This window comes from Myotis brandtii, unplaced genomic scaffold (assembly GCF_000412655.1).
Source record: "Myotis brandtii unplaced genomic scaffold, ASM41265v1 scaffold150, whole genome shotgun sequence".
In the NCBI taxonomy this organism is placed as follows: domain Eukaryota; kingdom Metazoa; phylum Chordata; class Mammalia; order Chiroptera; family Vespertilionidae; genus Myotis; species Myotis brandtii.
In genome coordinates, this window is record NW_005355411.1 from 177,341 (window position 1) to 204,292 (window position 26,952).

At 41.8% G+C, this 26,952-nt stretch overlaps 1 protein-coding gene and 1 pseudogene across 1 annotated transcript in view; both read right to left on the bottom strand.

The window, feature by feature from the left end:
- LOC102261852 (zinc finger protein 271-like) overlaps positions 1–9,186 on the bottom strand; it is a 50,126-nt gene extending 40,940 nt beyond the window's left edge. The window contains 1 exon segment of the mRNA XM_014535756.1: positions 9,132–9,186. The gene's annotated coding sequence lies outside the window, so the exon portion shown is untranslated.
- On the bottom strand, positions 5,276–21,920 carry LOC106725259 (annotated as a pseudogene).
- Positions 21,921–26,952: the final 5,032 nt, after the last annotated feature.

Consider the following 26,952-nt stretch of genomic DNA (forward strand, 5'->3'; position numbering starts at 1 on the left):
ATACGCCAGGTCCCTTGAAACATATGCTGTGCAGATGTTTCTTTCCTGCAGCGACTGTGTCAAGCAGCAAGGATGGACCGGCTTCCGGCAAAGACCATCTGCTTCTGATGTCATCGGAAGTGTCAGCTCTGCCTGGGCTGCCCTGGGGATAAGATGGCCAAGAGACATGTGAAAAATTCTCAAAGTGACTGATCATCAGAGAGATGTAAATTAAAGCAACAATTAGGTATCACTTCACCACTTTCAGAATGGCTGTCATCAACAAACCAACAAAGGACAAGTGCTGGCAAGGATGTGGAAAAAAGGCACCCCTAGTTCACTGCTGGTGGGAATACAAACTGGTGTAGCCATTATGGAAATCAGTATGGAGTTTTCACAGAAAATTTAGTATGGAACTGCCACTTAATTCAGCGATTCCGCATCTAGGAATATAGCCTAAGAAACCTGAAACAATCATATAGAAAGTATGCACCCCTATGTTCATAGCAGCACAATTTACTATAGCAAAGGTCTGGAAACTGCCCAAGTGCCCATCAATAGATGGGTGGATAGAAAACTGTGGTACATTGATACCATGGAATACTATGCAGCAGTAAAAATGAAGACTCCTTTACCCTTTCACACAGCATGTAGGGACCTGGAGACATCATGCTAAGTCAGTCAGAGAAAGACAAGTATCACTTCATATCACTCATATATGGAATCTAATTAACAAAAAACTGATGAGTGGAGTGAATTCAGGGACATGGAAGCATGGAATTGACTATGAAATCTCAGAGGGTAAGTGGGGGAGGGTGAAAAAAAATCCTCAGGTGAGGATTAAACACACATGCACACAAACAATAAAAACAGAGTCAGCTGAGACTTGAGCATTCTCTTCTGGTCTCTGAAAGCAACTGGAAAACTCTAGTTTGCTGGGTTCTGGGTCTGCTCTACATTTGTGTTTATAAATCTGTCTTCACTCAGTTGAGTCCCTGGAAATGCTGATACCCCTCCATGTAACCTTCTCCTGCTTCACATGGGTCAATTGCTTTTGGTGTTGTTGTAAGAAATGTCCAAACCTGTGGAGAATTTTTATAAGTTTATTTGACCCAAGTAGGTGACATTTGACAGGATGGAAAATAACAACAGGTTGAGTAATGCTCGGGAGAATGGCAGTTTTGCACCTTTTTTTATACATTAGATTCTAAGGAGTAGATTTAAGGGGGTTAAATGAAATTGACCTTTACAACACACACACACACACACACACACACACACACACACTCACAGCTAGGACATAACTACCCCGGAGACTCACATTTACTTAGAATTTTTTAACTTCAAATCATCCTATATGGTTACTTTTGGCCTCTGAGTTTGCAAGATTCACCATGCCATGCCAGGCTCCCTGAGCTTGCTAAGTTTAGTATCTGCCATCATTTTTGTCCATACTGGGGTTAGAACCTGAGGGTTGAGGAGAAAATTCAATGAGTGGTTTATTCATTCTGGGACCCATTGCTGACGTCCTCCGGAACACAATGCTCCCACTATTGCTAGTGTCACTTTATTTGGTCTCCCAGAAGTAGTCACTCTTTAGGTCAATAGAGCCTTAGGTTCTAAATGTGGTCGAGGCATTTGTAAGGACAAGAAACAGATCTGTTTCTTTGCTGTGGCCTTCCACAATTTATGAGAAGCACTTGCTAATTAAACCCCAAGATTGTTGGCTCCTCTGATTCAAACAGCTCCTCTGTATAAACTGCTGAACAAGATAAGCTACTTTCAAGGCTAAATTCTTACATACCCCTCCTTCCTGCTGTTGTCACGCCTCAGGGATAATCTGCACCAAGGGCTCTCTAGTTAATAGAAAGTTTCCTTCCCTCCACCTCTTCAAGCAAGGCTCTTTTGAACTCTTCATAACTTTTTCTCTAGTCATATTTTATAGGCTTGGGAAAAATACTGATAAGACACCTCCCTATACATCTCCCAGACTGTCTCCTGGAAAGCAAACAAACTGTAACTTTTAAAGACAGCCGCTCATATCTACTCAATTTCAGCAAAGCCCCAAGCCCCTACATTCCTTCTCTCTTAGAGCCACTGATGAAAAGCAGAACCCAGCCTTTCTCCCTTGCCCTGTATTGACAACCAATACTTGGCCCTTTCTTCTCTTGGAAAGGAAAACAAACTTCCTCCCAGCATGGCTTCTTTTAAGTGTAAATTCTTCCACAGTCCGCATCACCTGCCAAACCCTAACAGTGTTCCTTTTTTCTAAGGAGTTAAATGGGTGAAAATGAGGGAAATGACATTGTAGAGGCAAAATATTTCCTTCTTGTTTTCTAGGCTCTTTGGTTGGCCTAGTAATTACATTGATACAATATAGGTTAACAGGGGAAAACAATCAAGTTATTAACATTTATAGTGCCCATATACATGGAAACGACTCAGAAAAACAGTAACTGGCCAAAATGGCAAACACCATCATCTGAAAAGTCACCTTCACCTACAGTCAAAAAACATTGTGTGTGGAGTCAGTTAGGGTGGATTGTCAGGAAAAGCATAGTAAGGACCTCAGTTTTGGCCCAGTGTGCTGTGCACTGCGGTGAGGGCTTGTACTCAAAAGGACTCTGTTCCAACCCGAAGACCCAGGGTGTAGACACAGGAGGCTGGGAAGGAGGATGGGGGTCCAGAACATGATCCGGGCTGCAGGGAAAGCATGGTGAGAGCCATTGTCTCATTCAGCCAGTAGGGATATAGAGGATGGAATCACATGGCAGTGGCTCCTATGCATGAATAGGAGGTGAGCACCCGTCTAATGAGACCAGGATCATGTAGGACTCCAGCATCACTTCCGAATATTAGGTCCCCAAATAAATGTCCATTGTCTCATCTCCTGCAGGATGAATATCAGTGTCACATAGGAACACCATTTGAAGGTCAAACTGAGGCATGAAATTCATCACAGTGGATGGGATCACAGCATGACGCCCAACATGTGGACAAAGGTGCAGAGACAAAGCCCTAAATACCGAGGTCTCCTGAGGGTCATAGTCTGTGCTGGGATCACAGGGGAGGCAGACAAACAGCAGCTCACTCTGAAAGCAGGTTCCCCTGGAGAAACCACTGCACTGAGAAATGATGGCGTTCCCCTGAACACGGGGAGGCCAAGGGTAAGTGCTCTGAGGTGTAAAGGGAATGGGAGGAAACGCATAACTGCAACTATGGAAACAGGAGCTGCAGCTGAGCCACCCTGGTCCTCAGACTGTACCTGCTCCAGTGAGGGCTGCACATCAGTGGTAGAGACTGTGTCCGATGCTGGAGAAAATAATGGTTAAAATCCAGCCCTTTGAATCTGACACTTGTCTGTGGTGTAAACGTGGGGAGCTGACTTCATTTCTCAGATACTGAATTTTTTTAGTAATTTGATAGGAGTTTCCACTTGCCTAGGTTGTTGTGAGAAAAGAGAAAATCCTCAAAAATCTAACCCCTGGAACCCTGTCAATAAGTACTCACCTTGTTACTTGTATTGAACTTGGAAGGCCAAAGTAAGTGTCATCAATCATCTGCATGTCACATTCAGCCGACTGAGACTCAGGGAGCTCTAGTGAGTCTGCTGGAGATTCCCAGGTGGGGCCACCACAATGACACCTGAGTGCCCACAGCACCCGCCTCCCTGTAGCAGAGTCAGGGCTTCTTATAGGTCCCATCCTATAAAAGCCTAATATGCAAATTATCTGCTGAGGCAGTCATTGACCTTGTCCCCTCAGGCAGTCATTGACCAGGAGTTCAACTGCTTGATATGACGTGTGCTGACCACTAGTAGGCAGCACAGAACATAGCAGGTGGCAATGGAGGCAATGACAGCCCCAATGGACACCGAAAAGGGGACCCCGGTGGGATGGTGGAACAGGCGGAGCAGGGAGCGTGTGGCTCCAGGCCAAGGCCAAGTACCAGGCGGGGCTGCAGGGCTGCAGGGCTGCAAGGCTGGAGGTGGGAGGTGGAACTGTGAGGCTGGGGGTGCAAGCTAGGGCCCAATCTCCACAGGCCAGCCCTAGGGACCCCACTTGTAGAAATATTTTGTGCACTGGGCCTTTAATTTCTTATAAAATGCACCCAAAGACAAAGGTGCGTGTGGACATTGGGGGAGTAAGAAGTGCCTGGCCTGAGAATGTCTCTGCAGGGAAAGACTGGAGTTGCCAGGAGAGAAAGAGATAGAAACATCCCTAGCCGGTTTGGCTCAGTGTATAGCATCAGCCTGCAGATTGAAGGGTCCCAGGTTTGATTCCGGTCAAGGGCACATGCCTGGTTATGGGTTCAGTCCCCAGTATGGTGCATGCAGGAGGTAGCCAAGCAATGACTCTCTCTAATCATTGATGTTTCTATCTCCCCCTCTCGAAAATGAGTAAAATAATATTTTTTAAAAAGAGACAAAATTTAAACATCAATGATGAGAGAAAATCATCGATTAGCTGCCTCCTGCATGCCCCACATTGGGTATCTAGCCCGGGGTGCAGCCATGTTCCCTGACCTCCTGGTTCATAGGTCCACATGGAACCACTGAACCATGATGCTGTGCTCTCAACATTCATGTTTCTATCTCTCAGTCCCTCTCCCTTGCTCAATGAAATCAATAAAAATTGTTTAAGTAAATTAATATATTTATTAAAAAAGAAAAAATATTAAAACATATTCCAATACAAAAAAAAGTTTACTTCATAAAATGAAAAAGGCACAAAATAAGTAAAATTCCAACATCCATCTCTATTGTTTCACTGTGTTTTATTTGAAGAAAATTGCCAAAACTCACAGCACATTACACAGAACATACAGTAAGGTATTTTAACAAATATACAGACTCAACAAATACACATCGGAAAAAGGCTCACCATAAATTCCTAGAAAAAATACAATAAAAAGTGATGTAGAATGACAAAATTACAGAATGTTTATATAAAAAAACGCTTGATCGAACAAAATACTTTCTAGCATGTGAACACCTCACACACTAGTGGAAAAATGCAAAAAGGTAAAATCAGTTTATTTTTAAATAGTTTATTGATTTTTAAATATATATATTTATTGACTATTAGAGAATGATAGAAAGAAGCACAAGTGATGAGAGAGAATCATAGATTGGCTGCCTCCTGCACATGTCACACTGGGGTTTGAGCCGGCAACTTGGGAATGTGCCCTGACTTGGAATCGACCCATGACCACCTGGCTCATAGGTCAAAGCTCAACGAATGAGCCAGGCAAGATGGGCATTTTTATTAATATTTGGAGAAAGGGCAAAAAAAAAAATATTTGGAGAAAGGGAGAGAAACACGATACGAGAGTACAACATCGACAAGGCTGCCTCCTGCACACCCCATTCTGGGGAGCTAGCACACAATCCACACACAAGCCCAGTAATCCAAAGTAGTAACTCTGCTGTGCATGGCACCACACCTAAACACGTAAGCTACAGCATCCATGATGGCATATTCAGTTTAGATCACACAATGTTAATCTTTGTAAATTTTAACATTTATATACAGATCAGGCACGGAATTTTTGGTAAAGGTAAATGAAACTTATATCCATATATAAAATTATACAGTAATGTTTGTACCAGCTTTATTAGAAATGACCAAATATTCATAAAAAATGGATAAACTATTGGTGATATATTCAAAGGTAAGAATACTTATCAGGAAAAAGATGACTTACTAATATATGTTTAAAAAATCTCCAAGAATTTATGAAACATAAATTAAAACATAAAAATCCTTAGAAAAATGCAAAGTGATCTATTAAAATGGAATGTCAATCAATGGTTACTTAAGCTGTGAAGCACAGAGGCACATTTAAAAAAGTCATGAACCAAGTTCACAGTGACAGATATGGTCAATATTATGATTATAGTGATGGTTTTAGTTACATTAACACATCATGATTTATGAAACAGTATACCTAACCTGTACTTTACTCATTATACCTTTTTAAAAATGATTCAAAATTTAAGAATGTGTATTTTCAACTATATTGGAAAAACAGGTTTGGCAAATCTATATGCAATCCACCTTCTTATGCCCTCTGGGACAGAAAATGTAATAAACAATGAAGAACTTTCACCCAAACCAACAAGAATGCTGTCTGGGTCACAAAAGCCACATCGCTGGACTAGACACCCTTTGCCTTTGTCTTTGTTTTTCTGCCAGCGCACCAATGGCTCTGATGGGAACATCTGAGAAGCTATAGGAAGCCACAAAACCTACTGATTATATTGAATGACAATGACTGGAGATCCTCAGATCTGTGTACACACCGCTCCTGTAGTCTTTTTCTCAGAACCATTCTTGCATGCAAGTTTAGATGAGGAACATTCCATCTAATGGGCTGTAATCCCCTACAAACTCATCAGGTCAATGTTTCTGTAGTGAAAGATTTCCCCTAACTGCTAGAGTACTCCAATCAGTGACCATTAGCCATGAAATTGTAGGCTTTAGGGCACATGACCCTCTGCAAGACCTGGGCAAGTGTATGGGCATCCCTTGAGAAACAAGAAAAAATTTCACGCTGCTAGGAGATATACCTGAACTTGTCACAGCTACCTCCTTTTTAGAGTGATCTCTGTGTCTCAAAGCATCCATCTTCACATCAGGACTAGAGAGTCCAAATAGCTTCCTAGAAAAATATGGGCATCAATGTACATTTGGCAAACACTGCTGTGGAAATTTCTATACCATACCGTTCCTTCAACGTCAAAGAATATTTGAGACTCCATAAGTTTTTCACCTCATCATGCTAGGAGAGTCCAGATCCCGATATAAACTAACCCATAGAGTCATTAGAACACCCAAAATTAAGGAAGTCCTAGGAAAAAGCCTTCATTATTTTGCAAAGAGACCGAAGACTGGCAGTTCTTCCATTGATGACTTAGGAACTCAATAAATAAATTCATCACTGGCATTTAGGGAATGTGTGTCCCTGAAAATGGCAGGCCCTCTGCCACATTATGTTTACTGGGGCCAACATTAATGAGTCCTATGTGGCAACACAAGACAGGGAGACAAGAAAGAACTAAGGGCTCAGGTATTCCTCATTTTCATCAACAAATTAGACAACAGACATAGCTTCCTTGGGCCCATGAGGATGGGGATGGATACCATCTGTAGGGGTCTTATACGTGGTTCAGGTGAAATACCTTCAGCAACAGAAATATGCAGTGACATAGATCTGGCAACATGTCTCTGTATGTCAGAAAGTGCAACATAGATACATATGGTTCCAGCATAAAAACAAATACAATAGCAAAAACTTAAGGGAATTTTACATATGTAGGTGATTAAATGCATGAGATACAATTCAGACAAATAAGACTTCACAAATTTTCTTATACTATTGTTAAGACCTAAGAAACTACATTGCCTACACATCTAAGTAATTACTCACATTTGGACTCATATGTGCAGAGCAAATTTAGAAATTTGGCTGAGATATCTCTGTCATTTGCAAGCAAAATGGCTTTCTCCAGTTTGAACTCTCTGATGATAGTGGAGACCATTGCTACTTTTGAAAGATTTCCCACATTCATTGCATTTATAAGGCTTTTCTCCACTATGAACTCTCCGATGACGATGAAGGGCAGTGTTCCAGGTAAAAGATTTCCCACATTCACTGCACACATAAGGCCTTTCTCCAGTGTGAACTCTCCAATGAGAAGAGAGCTCACTGCTCCGGGTAAAAGATTTCCCACATTCACTGCATTTATAAGGCTTTTCTCCAGTGTGAAAACTTTGATGATAATGGAGGCTACTGCTATTGGTAAAACATTTCCCACATTCACTGCATTTATGAGGTTTTTCTCCAGTGTGACCTCTCTGATGTCGATGAAGGAGAGAGCTCGTGATAAAAGATTTCGGACATTCACTGCATTTATAAGGCTTTTCTCCATTGTGAACTCTCTGATGATAATGAAGGTAACTGCTAGTGGTAAAAGATTTCCCGCATTCATTGCATTTATAAGGGATTTCTCCAGTGTGAACTCTCTGATGACGATGAAGGTGAGAGCTCGTGAGAAAAGATTTCCCACATTCACTGCATGTATAGGGCTTTTCTCCGGTGTGAACTCTGTGATGACGATGAAGGTAACTGTTACTGGTGAAAGATTTCCCACATTCACTGCATTTATAAGGCTTTTCTCCGGTGTGAACTCTCTGATGACAATGAAGGTCACTGTTACTGGTAAAAGATTTCCCACATTCACTGCATTTATAAGGCTTTTCTCCAGTGTGAAAACTTTGATGATAATGGAGGCTACTCCAATTGGTAAAAGATTTCTGACATTCACCGCATTTATAAGGCTTTTCTCCAGTGTGAACTCTCTGATGACGACAAAGGTCACTGATGGTGATAAAAGATTTTCCACATTCAATGCATTTATAAGGCTTCTCTCCAGTGTGAAAACTTTGATGATAATGGAGGACACTGCTACTGGTGAAAGATTTCCCACATTCACTGCATTTATAAGCCTTTTCTCCAGTGTGAAAACTTTGATGATAATGGAGGCTACTCCAATTGGTAAAAGATTTCTGACATTCACTGCATTTGTAAGGCTTTTCTCCAGTGTGAACTCTCTGATGACGACAAAGGTGACTGATGGTGATAAAAGATTTCCCACATTCACTGCATTTATAAGGCTTCTCTCCAGTCCAAACTCTCTGATGATGATGAAGATTACTGCTGCCAATGTCTTCCTCACATTCTTTTCTGGTGTAAAAATCTTTTCTCCTTTGAAACATCAAACCACCCACAGAAATAGCATTTAGACTGTCCCTGGTCTGATCAGCCTTTAGGTGGAGATGCCCTGACAAGGAAAGTGTGCCCTGCCCAGCCTCCCCACAGGTGAAATGATTCCGGGACACATTGAAATTGCAGTCATTTGAACGTGACATCCTCTCCACACCCCTAATAAAAGTGTTCTCTCTCACATGTTGCTGGTGAAATTTTGTACTGAAATAAAATAGTTCTGTACATGCCCCACACCTCAACAGCATCTGTCCATGGTGTGTTCCTTGCAGCTCAGTCAATTGGAAAATCTTTCTCAAGACTAGCCCACAACTCTCACAGGGGTGGCTCTTCTGGGAAGACAAGGCTACCTTGGGACTCCTTGCCTGTGACACTCTTACAGAAACCTTCTGTTCTGTCGGGGCCTCCACATTCTCTGCTCCACAGCAGCAACCTGAACAAAGGAAACACTGGTGAAGTACATGCTGACCTTATGAAATCAGAATATCTTTACGAAAAGTGTTTCTCTGTCATGACTAGGCATGATTCCATAGAATGATTTCCAAGACAAGTGAGTTGAACTCCAATGAAATAGCTGTTATATATTACCTGGTCAATGATGAAAATCTCACCAAAACAGGAACAAAAGCTTAGGGTGGGAAACAAAGAAGAGAGGAAGGCTCTACTCATTGTTCTTCTACAAATGGCTCCTTTTAGGACTTTTCATGCTGGAGACCTGTGTCTGTGTAGGATAATTTGAATGTGCTCAAACCCATACAACACAATTGTATTGAAGCACAAGATGTTCAAGGTCAGTATAATAATACGTGTGTACTCCAAAGCTCTGCAGGCATGGACCTATGTTGGTTTGCAGTAATGAGGGACCTGTGAAAGAGGTACAGGTGCAACATCTAGGGAGGTTAAAGTTACCCGTGGGCTTGGAATCTAAGTAGAAATGGTCATTATTACCCCTGAGGAGTTCGCAAAGTGTCCACAATAAGCCAGTAGAAGGAGAATTGGGTGAGAAATGGGTCATGGAAACAAAATACTTTTGGACAAAATGGGTTCCTAGTTATGACTTTAACAAAGCCCTGGTGTCAAAACCTTTCCCACTGGCCTTCACTAAGGCAAGACTGCCTCTGGGTCCACCCTGTCATTCATCAGGTCATGTTTCTTCTGTGATGCACAAATGATTCTTCCCCATGAATCCCAACTGAGTCGAACATGGGATTCAGATGATATAAATCCAAAAGAAAAAACCAAAGAGATGTATGGTGAGCATTGTGGAAGAACTACAAAGCGCGACAGAGATCACAAGGAAAAAAAATCTGTGTGAGTGACATCAGCAAGATGGCTAAGAAATATGATAATCCTTTCCACTCTCAGAACAAGTAGACAGCTATCCATGAACAAAAACAACTACAAGGGGTTAAGAATACAGTGAAACCCTGGCTGCTTTTGCTCAATGGTTGGAGCGTCGGCCTGCAACCAGAAGGGTCAAGGGTTTGATTCCGTGTCAAGGTTACACACTTGGGCTGAGTTTAGCTCCTTGCCCCGCCTGGTGGGTGCAAGAGGCAACCAGTCAATGTGTCTGTCTCTCTCACATCAATGTTCCCCACTCTGTCCCCGCTCCCTCCTTTCCACTCTCTCTGAAATGCACCGTGGTTAAAAAAAACAAAAACAAAAAACAGCCCTGACTGGTTTGGCTCAGTGGATAGAGCATCTGCCTGTGGACCTAAGGGTCCCCAGGTTTGTTCCTCCCAAGGGCATGTACCTTGGTTGCAGGCACATCCCCAGTGGGTGCGTGCAGGAGGCAGCTGATCGATGTTTCTCTCTCATCAATGTTTCTAACTCTCTATCCCTCTCCTTTCCTCTCTGTGAAAAATCAATAATATATAAATATAAAAACAAAAAACAAAACAAAAAAACAAACTAACAAGTGAGGATTTTTAAGAAAATGAGTGCAATTAAGACCAAAAAGAATTCAGTAGAGCCAAAAAAAAAAAAGGCTGAATTACAAAGAGATGACCAGAGTGGGTTACCAAACATATTTAGCAAAGGTCAACGTGGGTGCCCTGTCCAGAGGCCATGGGATGTTCAAGGCCAATCTGAGCTTGGGAATCCTTTTCAGAGTGTTCAAGGCTAATTTGCTATACACAGTCACAAAAGCAAGGACATAGCAAGCTATTCTAGTCACTGTGCAGGCGTGCGCATCTATAACCCAAAGACTAATGTCACTATTTGAAAAGAAGCCTCTTTTGTCTAAGTTGATATATAGTATGTTCCTGACCAGCCAGTACGTAGCTGCTTGGTTGGATTACTGTGTTTGCAATGGTTGGATTACTATGTTAGCAGCGGCTACTTAGTATGGCTCTTAGGCTGGGTCCTATGTTGGGGGCTGCTTTGTAGGGAGGATGTATTGTTAAAAAGCCAGTGTGTAGCTCACTACTTTATAGACTACTTTGCCGGACTTTACTTGGAAGAACTGTTTTGTCTAGCAGTGGTTCTCAACCTTCCTAATGCCGCGACCCTTTAATACACTTCCTCATGTTGTGGTGACCCCCAATCATAAAATTATTTCCGTTGCTACTTCATAACTGTAATTTTGCTACTGTTATGAATCGTAATGTAAATATCTGATATGGAGGATGTATTTTCATTGTTCGCAACCCACAGGTTGAGAACCGCTGGAGTGGCTCCTTGGTAGCAATGGCTACTTGGACTGCAATAAAGACTCTCTTATATACCCACGACTTCTCATATCTTCTTCTCCATCTAATACCCGGCGTCCATAAAGGTCCAGTTCCTGGCAGAGAAGGACCTGTGATCTCACCGTCAAAACAAGGGTCAGAGTTTCCTCTATCAACCACTGCATTTGCACTAATGTTGACCCTATTGACCTGCTCTGTGAAAAAACCTGGATATTTTTGTATTTACGAATCACAGAATTCTGTGGAACATTTGTGAACTCCCCAAGGTCTACTTAATCAGCGGACCCCATAATATTTATCAGCATGCATCCCAGAAGAAATCCCTTTGACAACAACCTATTCCAGGAATAAAATAAAATAAAAAATATGTCCCCAAAGTATTTGCCACCAAAGACTCTAAAACCATCACTTGTCATTAAAAAAAAATAATAATTTGCTGCCCTGGTTGGTTTGGCTCAGTGGATAGAGCGTCAGCCTGCGGACTGAAGGGTCCCAGGTTCGATTCCGGCCAGGGGCACGTGCCTGGGTTGTGGGCTCGATCTCCAGTGGGGGACTTGCAGGAGGCAGCCAATCAATGATTCGCTCTCATCATTGATGTTTCTATCTATCCCTCTCCCTTCCTCTCTAAAATCAATAAAAATATATTTAAAAAATAATAATAATTTGCTGCCAAAGCCACTGTGGACCCATAGACTTTTTGTTTTTCTAACCTCAGCTCATGGAGCTTCAAGGGCACTAGGCTACTGGGACTTTCTCAAACCTGAAACAACACTCCACCCAGTCAAAACCCTTGATTCCATATGCCGATGAATGTTTTTCTTGAGCTAGAATTGGTCCTAGAGTTCAAAGGAGTAACTGCTTCATCAAATGCGTAGACATCAACACCGGACGAAAAACAAGGACACCATCTACTAACCGATACCAAATAAATGGAGAGCACATACAGCCTGATAAAGAATCCAAAATATTTACCTTTAAAAATGTTTGCAAGCTACAAGAGAACAGAAATGGCAAAAACATAATGAAGAAATGAACACAGAACAAAAGGAGACTATCAGATAGACAGAAATCATAAAAACGAATGAAATAGAAATGTTGGTGTTGCACAATTACAATGAATAAAATGAAAAATGCAATAAAGAGTATCAAAAGCAGGCATAAAGAATATGTGCTGTCCATGACAGGTCACTAGAAATCATCCAGATGGAAAGAAGAAAAATAAAACTTAAAGCATTCAGCAAATTAAATTAAGTAAAACCATAAAGTTTACCTGTAATTAGCATTATGGGAATCCCAGGAAACACTAAGGGTGTTCGTCATGGAACGAGACAGAGAGAGAGAAAAGTGGGAAAAGAAGAGGGTAGAAAATTTATTTTTTAAAAATAAGCTGAAACCGACTTCCATAATCTGAAAAAACAAATGTTAACAATCAAGAACATGCACTCTCACAGGTCCCTGTATGGATTCAATGCAAACTGTACTTCCTCAAGAAATGTTATAGTAAGATGGGAAACCATAAAAATCTTAGAAGAATCCAGAGGGAGCAAAACAGCAGACATATGACCCAGGCAGTGGTTCTCAACCTTCTGGCCCTTTAAATACAGTTCCTCATGTTGTGACCCAACCATAAAATTATTTTCATTGCTACTTCATAACTGTAATGTTGCTACTGTTATGAATCATAATGTAAATATCTGATATGCAGGATGGTCTTAGGCGACCCCTGTGAAAGGGTCGTTCGACTGCCAAAGGGGTCTCGACCCACAGGTTGAGAACCGCTTCCTTAGAGGTTTGGCTCAGTGAGTAGAACATCCGCCTGCAGACAGAACAGTCCCAGATTCGATTCCGGTCAAGGGCACATGCCCAACTTACCGGCTCGATGCCCAGTAGGGGGCATACAGAAGGCAGTCAATCAATGATTCTCATCATTGATGTCTCTCTCTCTCTCTCTCTCTCTCTCTCTCTCTTTCTCTCTCTCTTATTTAATTAATAAATTTTAAAAAATTTTAAAAAGAAGGCAGTCAACAAAATGTACACTAGCTCTTATAATAAAACCACCAGAAGTGCAGACCTCACCTCCCCACCCCAAAAAAGCCAGAGCTCCCTATGCTCTTCTTGGATTGTAAAAGGGCCCAAGTCATATCAGGAAAACTGACCTTTCTAGACTTTCTTCTGGATGACTTCTCCTTTCTGCTCATTTCCAAATAGGACTATTCTGGTGACTTCTGCTTCCTTTTTACCCTGAAGCTGATAGAAGGAAGAAGAAAGAGATTTATAGGGTTTTGTTTAAAACCCCTCAAAGTCATGCCCTTACTGGGTAGCTGTCCAATTAGGAAGCTTGGGAAACATTTCTTGTGGACAGAAATGAGCAGGCACACCTGTCAGAATGGCTATCATCAGCAAACGACAAGTGCTGGCGAGAATGTGGAGAAAAGGACCTCTTTTGCACTGGTGGTGGGAATTCAGATTGGTGCAACCACTGTGGAAAATAGTATAGCGTTTCCTCAAAAAATTAAAAATGAAACTCCCATTTGACCCAATAATCCCACTTCTAGGAATATATTCCAAGAAATCAGAAACACCAATCAGAAAGGATATATGCACCCCTATGTTCATAGCAGCACAATTTACAATAGCTAAATTTGGAAACAGCCTAAGTGCCCATCAGCAGATGACTGGATTAGAAAACTGTGGTACATCTACATGATGGAATACTATGCTGCTGTAAAAAAGAAGGAACTTTTACCATTTGCAACAGCATGGATGGACCTGGAGAGCATTATGCTAATCGAAATAAGTCAGTCGGAGAAAGATAAATAGCACATGATTTCACTCATTTGTGGAGTATAATGAACAACATAAACTGATGAACAAAACTAGAGCCAGAGGGAAAAAAGTATTTTAGAATATAAGAGAAGTAATCCTATTAGTTGCAGATTTTTAATATTTCCTACAACTTTTATGATATCATACTCTGTTAGTACAGTTTTGGTAATATTATTATACTAAAAATCCTTTATTTCTTGAAATTTTAACTTTCATTGCATGTACTATTATATGTAAGATCATCTTTCTTAAATAATTGGTGATTATTGCATGTAATATTATTATATTTTAAATCATTTTTTTGAGATATTAATGTTTAATGCAAGTAACATCATTATATTTAAGATCATTTTATTTGAAATACTAGGGTTTATTGCATGTAAAAAAAAAGACACGTTAACATGCAAGGGTCAAAAATCAAAAGGCAAAGAGAATTGTGAAAACACAAAGAATACGGGAACTCCTCTCACACAGGGAAACAACACAGGGAGGGTATCAGTAGATTCCTCTGAAGAAACCTTGCCTACTAGGAGAAAATAAGACGATGTATTCAAAACACTCAATCAAAACCATCAACAATTTATCCACAAAACCGGATCTTCAGAAATAAGTGTTTTCCAAGAAACACAAAAGCTAAGGAAGTTCATTGCCACTCAACCTGACTTTTTAGGCATGCTGACAAAAGTTCTTCAGATGAAAAAAAAAATACTAAGTAGAAACATGAATACATAGGAAACTATAAATCTCACTAATAAAGGTTGAGAACAGAACCAAATTCACAATACTGCAACACTGCATTGGTGGAATGCACATTATGTAACTCTATTAAAAAGTTAAAAATTTCAACTAGTAAAAATAACAAAGTTGGCATTGTGTACCATAATACCTACACAACATGAAAAGATTTGACTTGAGACATCATAAATCTATAAAGGAGTGTGTGGTGGAGAGTTCAAGGGGAGAAGTTTTATATGCAATTGAAGGTGTTACTAAGATGAAATGGACTGCAAAGAGTATGACTTGTTTTATGTTAGTGTCTTGAAAATCACAAGCAAACACTATGCAATAGATATACAAAAGAGAGAGGGGCCAAATCACTGTACAAAATCATCAAATCACAAAGGACGACCATAAGACAGGAAGACAAAGGAACTACAAAAGAGCCAGAAAGGATGTAGAAGTGGCAACAGCTGCTCCATAAACAAATTCCTCATTCAAAATGCAGAGAGTCACTGAAGGGATTAAAAGAAAGGGAAACCGGATGCAATATATGCTGAATACAAGAGGCACTAAATCTTTATGGACCCAAATAGGTTGAAAATAAAGAGACGAAAAAAATATGCCATGCAAATGAAACCAAAACCGGGCAGGGGACGTGAAAATTCTATCAGACAAAACAGGTCTCCTCAAAAAATGTATCACAAGAAACAAAGTTCATCATAAAATGATGTATCAATCAGTTCATCAAAAGGAATACAATTTGAAATATTATTCACTAAACAACAGAATAAGTAATGATATTAAGCAACTAATATCAAATCTGAAGACAGTAAAAAAACCCCCACAATATTAGCTGGCAACTTCAACATCACTCCTTTAACAACATCCCATCCAAAGCAATAAGGAATAATTGAAGTCTGATTAGACTCCAGAGAAAAGAGAACTAAGAAATATATACAGAACATTCCATCCAAGTGCAGCAGGAGACACATTCTTGTCAATCGCACATGAAACATTCTCTAAGTAGATCATGTGTTAGGTCAGAAAATAGTATCAAACTCTGAGAAGAAATCACAAGTATCTTATCTAACCACAATGTATGAAACTAGCAAACTTTTAGTTTCAAGAAAGCTGGAAAATTCACAGATATGTTCAAATTAAACAACACACTCCTGAAGGTCCAGTGGGTGAAAGAAAAACAGAAAAGAGAACTCAAAAATATAGAGGCAGCCCTAGCTGGCTTGTCTCAGTGGATAGAGCATCAGCCTGCGGACTGAAGGGTCCCAGGTTCGATTCTGGCCAAGGACACATGCCTGAGTTGCTGGCTCGATCCCCAGTGGGGGGCATGCAGGAGACAGCTGATCAATGATTCTCTCTCATCATTGATGTTTCTATCTCTCTCTCCTTCTCCCTTTCTCTCTGAAATCAATAAAGAAATATATTTTTTAAAAAATAGAGGCAAAGTGAATTCAAACACAATCTACCAAAGCTTATGTATAAAATGCAGGAAATGCAATTCTAAGAGGAAAGTTTAGAGCGATAAATTCCTACATTAAGAACAAAGATCTCGCCCTGACTGGTTTGGCTCAGTGGATAGAGCCTCAGCTTGTGGACTGAGGGGTCCCAGGTTTGATTCCGGTCGGGGGCATGTACCTTGGTTGCAGGCACATCCCCGGTGGGGGGTGTGCAGGAGGCAGCAGATCGACGTTTCTCTCTCATCGATGTTTCTGACTCTCTATCCCTCTCCCTCCCTCTCTGTAAAAAATCAATAAAATATATTAAAAAATTAAAAAATAAGAACAAAGATCTCAAATAAACAACCTAATCTTGAACCTCAGAAAACTGGAAACACAACAAGAAAGTAAACCCCAGTGTCAACCTAGGAACCAGGAGGTCACAGTTCCACACCCGGTCAGGTCATATGCCGGGCTGTGAGCTCAATCCTCAGTAGGAGGCATGCAGCAGGCAACTAATCAATGATTCTCTCTCATCATTGATGTTTCTGTCTCTCTATCCCTCCCCCCTCCTTTCTCTAAAAATCAATAAAAATATAGTTTAGAAGAAACCAAAAAAGGAAAGTAAACCCAAAGCTAGCAAAGAAAATAAACAATGAGTATTAGAACAACCATTAATAAACTAGAGACAAAAGTATATCATAACCAAGAGCTAACTTTTGTTGTTGTTGTTGTTTATCCTCACCCGAGAATATCTTTTTCATTCATTTTTAGAGACAGTGGAAGGGAGAGAAAAGAGTAAAAAATACACAAAAACATAGATGTGAGAGAGACACATTGGTTGGGTGCCTCCCTCACAGGCCCCAACAGAGGAGGAGGATCAAAACTGCAAATCAGGCTCATGCACTGAATCAGGAATCGAACACATGACCCTTTGGTTTGGGCCTACACTCTAACCACCATGCATTCCAGGCCTAAGAGCTATTTCCTTTTTAAAACATACACCAATTGGGCAAATCTTTATTGAGACTAAAAGAAAAGAAACAACACTAAAATGAATTTCAAAAAGAAATGAAAGATAAGACATTACACCTGACATTGAAGCACAACGCATAAGAGATCTTGCCAAATGACATGAACTTATGTGGAGAAAATTCTAACGAACTCACTATAAACTCCTAAAATTAACTAAAAAACTTCAGAGCCCTAGCTGGGAGGCTCAGTTTGTGAGTGTGTGGATCTGATGCGACAAGGTAGTGGCTTTCATTTTCCATCAGGGAACATGCAGGGGGCAGCCAATGAATAAATAGATGGGTGGAAAAGCAGAACAATGTCTCACACACGCACTCTAAAAGCAATAAATGAGTATTAAATAAAAAATAAATTCAGGCCGGGACCAGTTTGGCTCAGTGGATAGAGCGTCGGCTTGCGGACTGAGGGGTCCCAGGTTCGATTCCGGTCGAGGGCATGTACCTGGGTTGCGGGCGCATCCCCAGTGGGAGATGTGCGGGAGGCGGCTGATCAATGTTTCTCTCTCATCGATGTTTCTAACTCTCTGTCTCTCTCCCTTCCTCTCTGTGAGAAATCAATAACATATATTTTTAAAAAAAAAATAAATAAATAAATTCAGAAAAGTTACAGGATAAAATATCAACATACAAACATCAGTTCCATTTCTAAACGCTAACAATGAATTCTTTGAGAAGGAAAGGAAGAAAGGCCCTTCGTTGTGTTGCTCGGTTGATTGAGCATCGTCCCATGAACTAATAGGCCACCAGTTTGATTGCTGGTCAGGGCACATGCCCAGGTTGTGGGCAAGATCCCAGGTAGGGAGCGTGCAGGAGGCAGCTGGTCGCTGTTTCTCCACTGGATGTTTCACTCTCTCCCTCTCCATTCCTCTCTTTCAAAAAAATCAACAAAAACACATTTAAAAAAAAATGAAGAAAGTAGTCGAGTTTACAATGGCATCGAGAAGAATAAAATATACAGGAAAAAAATCCAACCGCAAAGGTGAAAGATCTGTGCATTGAACACTAGAACACAGTGGTGAAAGAAATGGAAAAAGAAACGAAAAAGTGGAAAGACATTTGGTGTTCTTGGATTTGAAAATGTAATATCCTTAAAATATCTATACTACCCAAAGGAACCTCCAGATTAAATGCAATCCGGATGATAATTCCAATGTCTAAACCCTCAAAAGACCTCAAAGAGCAAAAGGAATCTTCAGCATGAACAAACCTGGTGGCATCACACTTCCTCCCTTCAATCTATTACAAAGGCAAAGCAACCAAATTGTGTGTTATTGAAATACACACAGAAACACAGACCAAAAAACCCCCCCAGAAAACACAGATAAACCCAGGCACATAGGTTCTTGTGACAAAATCACAAGAAACATTAAGAAAGAAAGGACAGTTTCTTCAATGAGGGGTATTGAAAATATAGATATTCAGCCCTAACCGGTTTGGCTCAGTGGATGGAGTGTTGGCCTGTGGACTGAAGGGTCCCAGGTTTGATTCCGGTCAAGGGCATATGCCTTGGTTATGGGCACATCCCCAGTGGAGGGTGTGCAGGAGGCAGCTGATGGATGTTTCTCTCTCATCGATGTTTCTAGTTCTCTATCCCTCTCCCTTTCTCTCTGTACAAAAAAATGAATAAAATATATTAAAAAATATTTATAATTAAAAAAAAGAAAAGAAAATATAGATATTCACATGGAAAACAAGAAAACCACTGATAAACACTCGGATTGAATAAAAGCATTTAAATGTCCAGGTTAAAACTTTAAAATCCCTCAAGATAACCCCGAGAAAACACTTTGGAGACTTGTTTTGGACATGCTTTCTGGGATGCGACACCAACCACCAGGCAAAAAAGAGAAAAAATCAATGGTCCAGACTAAAACAAATGAAAGCAATTTCCCCAGGACACTAAGCAATTAACAAAATAAAATGAAAAGGCAATCAACAGGAGGATAGGAGAGGATACTTGCAAATCATATGAACATATAGAAGATATTGTGGATTTGGTTCAGATCAGCCAAATAAAGCAAATACTGTAATACAGAAAGAAAGTCATGTTATGTTAACACTATTAATGAAGGCTCTGAAGAAGACAATAGTGTTGCTGAAAAAATTCTACATAAATTCATTAAAAACAATTTATGGGTAAACACTGGTAAGCAGCATCTGAGCCTGCTGGAAAAATAGCCACATTACACTTCCTGAATGCAGAGTTACCCAAAACAAGAAATTTCTAAATAAAACAAGAATGCAATATTTGGGAAGCACAATTAAGCAAATGCAAAAGGAGATGTACCTTATTATAAAGTAGAAAAATATTCAAAACACTCACTAGCCAATAAATATGGTTAAAAATAGGACTAAAGCCCTGGCTGGCTCAGTGGTTGAGTGTCCATCTAAGAACCCAAGAGGTCATGGTTCGGTTCCTGGTCAGGATACATGCCTTGGCTGCAGACTCCATCCCTAGTAGGGGGCATGCAGGAGACAGCTTATCGATGATTTTCTCTCATCATTGATGTTTGTATCTCTCTCCCCCTCTCCCATCCTCTCTGAAATCAATAAACAAATATTTACCACCACCCCCCCCAACCAAAAAAAAAATAGGACTAAGGATGTAGAGACTTCTTTCAAAAAAATACCTACAAATGACCAACAGGAAGAATATGCTTTTGCTCAAGACTCAACTGGAATCCATTAGGCTCCCTGCCACACAACCAACCACAAACCCTTCCCTATGAGTTCGGTACAGCAGGTGTTGTGACTAAAGGTATAGAAGGGAGCTGTGCAATCAAACCAACCCTGCCAGCCTCAGCAACTACCCAGAAATCTGGAAAAAGCAAGCAGTGTATACAGTCCACAGGTGAGGACAGAGCACCCCCTAGAGGTGACGGGGCCTGGGGAAATGCAAAGCCAAGTCTCAGGAACCAGCCAGAGTGAGGGTCTTACCCAGGGAGGATATAAGTTCGAAGTTCTCCAGCATCACATCACATACAAACATCTCTGTTCCTCATCAAGGAGGCTCCATTCCTCCCTGGAGAAGTACAGGGCAATGTCCTCAAAGGTCACGCCAACCTGTCAGAATTGAGACAATTGAACCCAGAGCTGCAATTCTGAGAGCCTAAGATCCTGTTCCTTACACATCTTCGCCACACTCAACCTCCTCCAGGGCCCCCATGTTTGTGTTGTCTAGGCCCTAATGCCAGTGCAGGCTGCTCTCTCATCACAGTCCCATTAGTCGCTGTTATGGCCTTCAGCACAACAGATGGGTTGGGTTGTGACACCAACCACCAGGCAAAAAAGAGAATATCAACAGTCCAGACTAAAACAAATGAAACACCATCTAAGCTCTGGTCCATGCTGTAGGGCCCCAGCGTTCCTGCCAAATCACGCCACGAAGACAAAGCCAGATCTGGGTTTATACTTCACTCATTAGTCCCCACACCAGCCCTAGCTGGTTTGGCTCAGTGGATAGAGCGTTGGCCTGTAGATGGAAGGATCCGGGGTTCGATTCTAATCAAGGGCACATGCCCGGGTAGCAGATGCCGTGGGGGCGTGCAGGAGGCAGCCGATGGATGATTCTCTCTCATCATTGATGTTTCTATCTCTCTCTCCCTCTCCCTTCCTCTGAAATCAATAAAAATATATTTTTTTAAAAAGTCCCAATACCAGGTCTCCGGGACCATCAGCTCACACTTCCTCCAGATGTGCACACCACTGGGTAATGTCTACCTCCTTCCCATCTTCAGACCCCAGGTTCACGCCTCAGCCGACACCTTCCTGCTCCACAGCACAGGACCTCTCTGGACTCACCCATGAACTTGGCACATGGCATCCAGAGAGAGCTTGTGAGGGTTCAGAAGGATCTACCACAACCCAATTCCTGGTGGACCCCACTGCCTGGGGAAGGCAGGGCTTGAGGCTCTGAAATCCTCCCTGCCGGTCGCTGATTTTTGCTTTAATACTCACAGCCCACACCCTCAGGGGAACTTCAGATACAAGTCACCCCTGTCCTCTCTGCCCTGCATTTCCTGTGTCCTCAGAAGCCACAACACTCCTCTCCCCCCTCCGCCTTCCTCACGGTCCTCCACGCGGGACCTGAGCTGCAGGACGGGACAGGCGCCCTGAGCCCAGGCTGCAGGGTTGAGGATAAAGAGGCGGTGAGAACGGGTGTGGGGGGCGGGAGACCCGAACTCACCTCAGCTGAGCAACTGGGCAAGGCCATTGCCATTGGATGCCGTGCGCGGACCCAGGCAGGAGAGGCCGGAGAGGCGGGCAAGAAGCAGGGGCAGCGGAAGGGGATAATGGGGTTCCTGTTCCGTCACGGACGTGGGTAACCCGGTGGCGTCAGCGAGTTTCACTCCCACGTGCTGGGCTGAGCCGGAAGGACTCGGGCCTTCTCCCTCCGAGTATCCGCCACTGTCCCCGCCACCTGCAGCCGTTTTCCCTGTACTGTAGATTCTGGGTGAAGACCAATAGCCGCCTAGAGAGCACCGGAAGCCCCGCCCCTGCGCGTTGTGACGCAAGGGGAACGCCTTTTCTGACCCTTCATTGGCTAAACTGGTGGTAGTCCTCACAAGGCCCTCTGGGTAATGTGGGTTCCAGAGTCGCAGGTGGTGATCAAGGGTTTTCCCACATCAGGCCAAGGGAAAACGTGGACATGGGCTGGTAGGGACCCTGGGAAATGACCGTCTGATGGATTTAAAAAGGTGTCATTTTTTTCCTCGTGAAGGGATTGGAGTCCTTGTTTATGAAAACAAGTTATCTGTGAGCCCAATACAGCGCGTCATAATAAAGACATGTGCCTGCATTAGAGTCTGATAAGTTTTATCAAACAAAACACCTTCTTACACCATCGTATACGTACGTGACAAATATAACACAAGAATGTAGGACAGCCCTATTCACTTTATTTTTTAATTATTTTTTAAAATATATTTTATTGGTTTTTTACAGAGAGGAAGGGAGAGGGATAGTTAGAAACAGTGCTCAGCTGCCTCCTGCACACCCCCCACTGGGGATGTGCCCGCAACCAAGGCACATGCCCTTGACCGGAATAGAACCTGGGACCTTTTGGTCTGCAGGCTGATGCTCTATCCACTGAGCCAAACCGGTTAGGGCACCCCTATTCACTTTAACTCAGTGTTTAGAGAGCGTGGACCTGCAGACTGAAGGGTCCTGGACTCGATTTCAGCCAGTGTTTGTACCTAGGTTGCCGGGTCTGTCCGGATGTGGTCTTGGTGAGTGCTGGAGGCTACCAATCTATGTGTCTCTCTCATAATCAATGTTTCTCTCTGTGTGTGTCTCTCACTCTTCTATTCTCTCTAAAGAATCAAAGGGGAAAAAAGAATGTAGGACATATCTTTGAAATAAAAAAGAACTAACGTGTATAATATAAACTTTGAATAAAACTACTATTTAATTTTCACTTGAACATCAATTAAGATAAACTTTTGAAATAGTGGGAGAATTGAATTCTGACAAAGTTATTGGTTTTTTTCTTAATGTGAGAATGTCACTGTAATTATCATAGTGAAAGATAATTTTCCCTTACAGACATATTAAAGATGTCAGCTGAGTTAATATGAGGCATTCTCAATATGATAAGATTACACAAATTATACTTAGAGTAAATGAAAGACATATTCATCATGAAAGGTGATCTATATATATATAGCTCAAAAACCTTAAAATCACATGAAAGCCCATGCTGGCTTGGCTCAGTGGACAGAACGTCGGCCAGCAGACTGAAGGGTCCCGGGTTCGATTCCCCTTCAGTAAGGGGCGTGTAGGAGGCAGAAGATGAGAATCATTGACTGGCTGCCTCCTGCACGCCCCCTACTGGGGATCACACCCACAACCCAGGCATGTGCCCATACTGGGAATCTAACTGTGACCTCCTGCTTGGGTCATAGGTTGAAGCTCAACCACTGAGCACACTGGCCAGGCATAACTAAAAATTTTTAATTTCTACTGTGGTATTCGTTACAAGAACCTACATAGGTGATACAATTTGTTAAAACTATATGTAAAAACAAAACAGAAATGATAAAACTGGAGATTCAGAGATAAAGATGAAGGCCAGCAGGACCAGGGGTGAGGGAATGTGAGTAAGGGAGTGAAAGGGGAGTGTGTAGACCTGTGGTGTGTGTGCACGCGCATGTGTGTGTGTGTGTGTGTGTGTGATAGTTACTAGTAGATCTCGTCAGAGTCTAAGGGGCTGGCAGACCATACTCTCCTAGACAAGGAAGACCTGTTACCGCCACAGGAACTCCCCAGGCTGTGCAGCTCTGGCACAGAAACCACACCATCTTAAAGGGGAAGCTGTTGCAACTAGGCGCCCAGCCTCACCACCAACCAGACTGGCCTTGGACACCCTGCAGCCAGTCGGGCCAAAGCCGTGCTGCCTCACCTGCAGACCCCGGGACTCCCACCTCCCCAGCTCCAGGGCCCCTCAGTGAGTTGCTGAGTGCATGCCTATCTGACCAAGGTCGCGCTGCTTCAACCACAGATTCCTGGGACTCCCGCATCCGCAGCTGCTGGCTCCTGGACCCCATTGTGATACTCAGAGTGAAACCACCCAAGCCAGAGTCCCGCTACCTCACCAGCAGAATCTGGGATACCCGTCTTCCCTGGCTATGGGTTCCGGAACCTACAGGGAACTCATACAACTTAACAAAAGGAAGACAATCCAATTAAAAAATGGGCAAAGGATCTAAGTAGATACTTCTCCAAAATGGACATAAAGAAGGCCAACAGGTATATGACAAAACGCTGTCACAAATCATCCAAGAGATGCAAATTAAAAGAACAATGAGGTACCACCTCACACCTATTGGAATGGCTATCATCAACAAATCAACGAATGACAAGTGTTGGCAGGGATCTGGAAAAAAGGGAACCTTAGTACATTGCTGGAGGGAATGCAAACTAATGCAGCCTCTGTGCAAAACAGTTTTGAATTTCCTCAAAAAATAAAAAATGGAACTATCATTTGACCCAGTGATTCCACTTCTAGGAACATATCCCAAGTATTCAGAAACACCCATCAGAAAGGACATATGCACCCCTATGTTCATAGTAGCACAATTACAATACCTCAGATTTGGAAAAAGCCTAAGTGCCCATCAGCAGATTAATGGATTAAAAAGCTGTGGTACATCTATACAATGGAATACTATGCAGCTGTAAAGAAAAAAGAAAGAAAGAAAAAAAGAACGCTGACCATTTGCAACAGCATGGATGGACCTAGAGAGCATCATGCTAAGCAAAATAAGCCAGTCAGAAAAAGCTAAGTATCACATGAGCTCACTCTTATGTGGAATCTAATGAACATAAACTGATAAACAAAAATAGAACCAGAGACTTGGGAATATTGAACAGACTGTCAAACCTCTGAGGGCAGGCAGGGGAGGCTGGAGAGGGGCGGGCAGGTGGGGGGAAGGAATCAACCAATGAACTCATATGCGTGTATGCATAACCCATTGACACAAACTATAAGGTGGTGAAGGCTTGGGGTGGGGGGAAGAGTAATGGGGTTAAAGGGACATATGTAATACTTTCAACAATAAAGATTTATAATTAAATTTTTCAAAAGGCATATGGGAACCTTTAAGTAAAGGGTAATAAATGGGGATATTGTGGCAATCATTAAAAAATAAAAGCAGAAGTTATTCGAATGGAAATTGAATTTCTAAACTCTACATATTTGAAGCAGACTAGAATTATCCAATTCAATATAAAATTTTTATCTTTGTCAACGTAACTAGGGCTACAAAAATTCAATTAAAGGTGAGATTTGCCCTAGCTGGTTTGGTTCAGTGGATAGAGCATTGGCCTGAAGATGGAAAGGTCCCAGGTTTGATTCCAGTCAAGGGCACATGTCCAGGTTGTGGGCTTACCTTAGTACCATGTAAACAAAGATACAGAGAAAGAACAATTTCTTATAAAAAAATTAAAGTAAATTTACTTGCTTACTTTGTGCAGAAAGAACCAGAAATTACAGGCTGTGGGATTCATTCTGTGCCCTTCAGTATGTTTCATATTATGACACAGTTAGAGATTATCTATTCTTCCTTCTAGTTCAGGGGTGGGCAAACTTTTTGACTCGAGGGCCACAATGGGTTCTTAAACTGGACCGGAGGGCCGGAACAAAAGCATGGATGGAGTGTTTGTGTGAACTAATATAAATTCAAAGTAAACATCATTACATAAAAGGGTACGGTCTTTTTTTTGTTTGTTTTATTCATTTCAAACGGGCTGGATCCAGCCCACGGGCCGTAGTTTGCCCACGGCTGACCTAGAGAGCATCATGCTAAGCAAAATAAGCCAGTCAGAAAAAGCTAAGTATCACATGAGCTCACTCTTATGTGGAATCTAATGAACATAAACTGATAAACAAAAATAGAACCAGAGACTTGGAAACATTGAACAGACTGTCAAACCTCAGAGGGCAGGCAGGGGAGGCTGGAGAGGGGCGTGCAGGTGGGGGGAGGAATCAACCAATGAACTCATATGCGTATAAGCATAACCCATTGACACAAACTATAGGGTGGTGAAGGCTTGGGGTGGGGGGAAGAGTAATGGGGTTAAAGGGACATATGTAATACTTTCAACAATAAAGATTTATAATTAAATTTTTCAAAAGGCATATGGGAACCTTTAAGTAAAGGGTAATAAATGGGGATATTGTGGTAATCATTAAAAAATAAAAGCAGAATAGTGTTATTTGAATGGAAATTGAATTTCTAAACTCTACATATTTGAAGCAGACTAGAATTATCCAATTCAATATAAAATTTTTATCTTTGTCAACGTAACTAGGGCTACAAAAATTCAATTAAAGGTGAGATTTGCCCTAGCTGGTTTGGTTCAGTGGATAGAGCATTGGCCTGAAGATGGAAAGGTCCCAGGTTTGATTCCAGTCAAGGGCACATGTCCAGGTTGTGGGCTCAATCCTCAGTAGGGGCCATGGAGGAGGCAGCTGATCAACTATTCTCTCTCATCACTGATGTTTCTCTCTCTCTCTCTTTTTCTCTCTCATTCCTTCCTCTCTGAAATCAATAAAAATATATTTTCCAAAAAAAGGGGTAAGATTTTACTATGGGTTGAAATAGAAGCAAAAAGAAATAGGACATCAGGTTCTGCTGTATATGAGTGGAGTAAAGCTCTAGGACCACCTCCAATGGAATTATCTAAGAACTGTGAAGATTCAATAAAAATGATCTGTGAAAGAAAACAAACAAAAAAAACCCCTGGAGATTCAGCCCTGGTGGGTGTGACTTGGTTGGTTGGAGCATCATCCAGTACACCGAAAGGTCACAGGTTCAATTCCCAGTTAGGACACACACCCAAGTTGTGGACAGGGTGCCTATGGGATGCAATGTTCTCTCCCCACATCAATTTTTCTCTCTCTAAAAAAATCAATTTAAAAACCATATCCTCGCCCTAGCCGGTTTGGCTCAGTGGATAGAACGT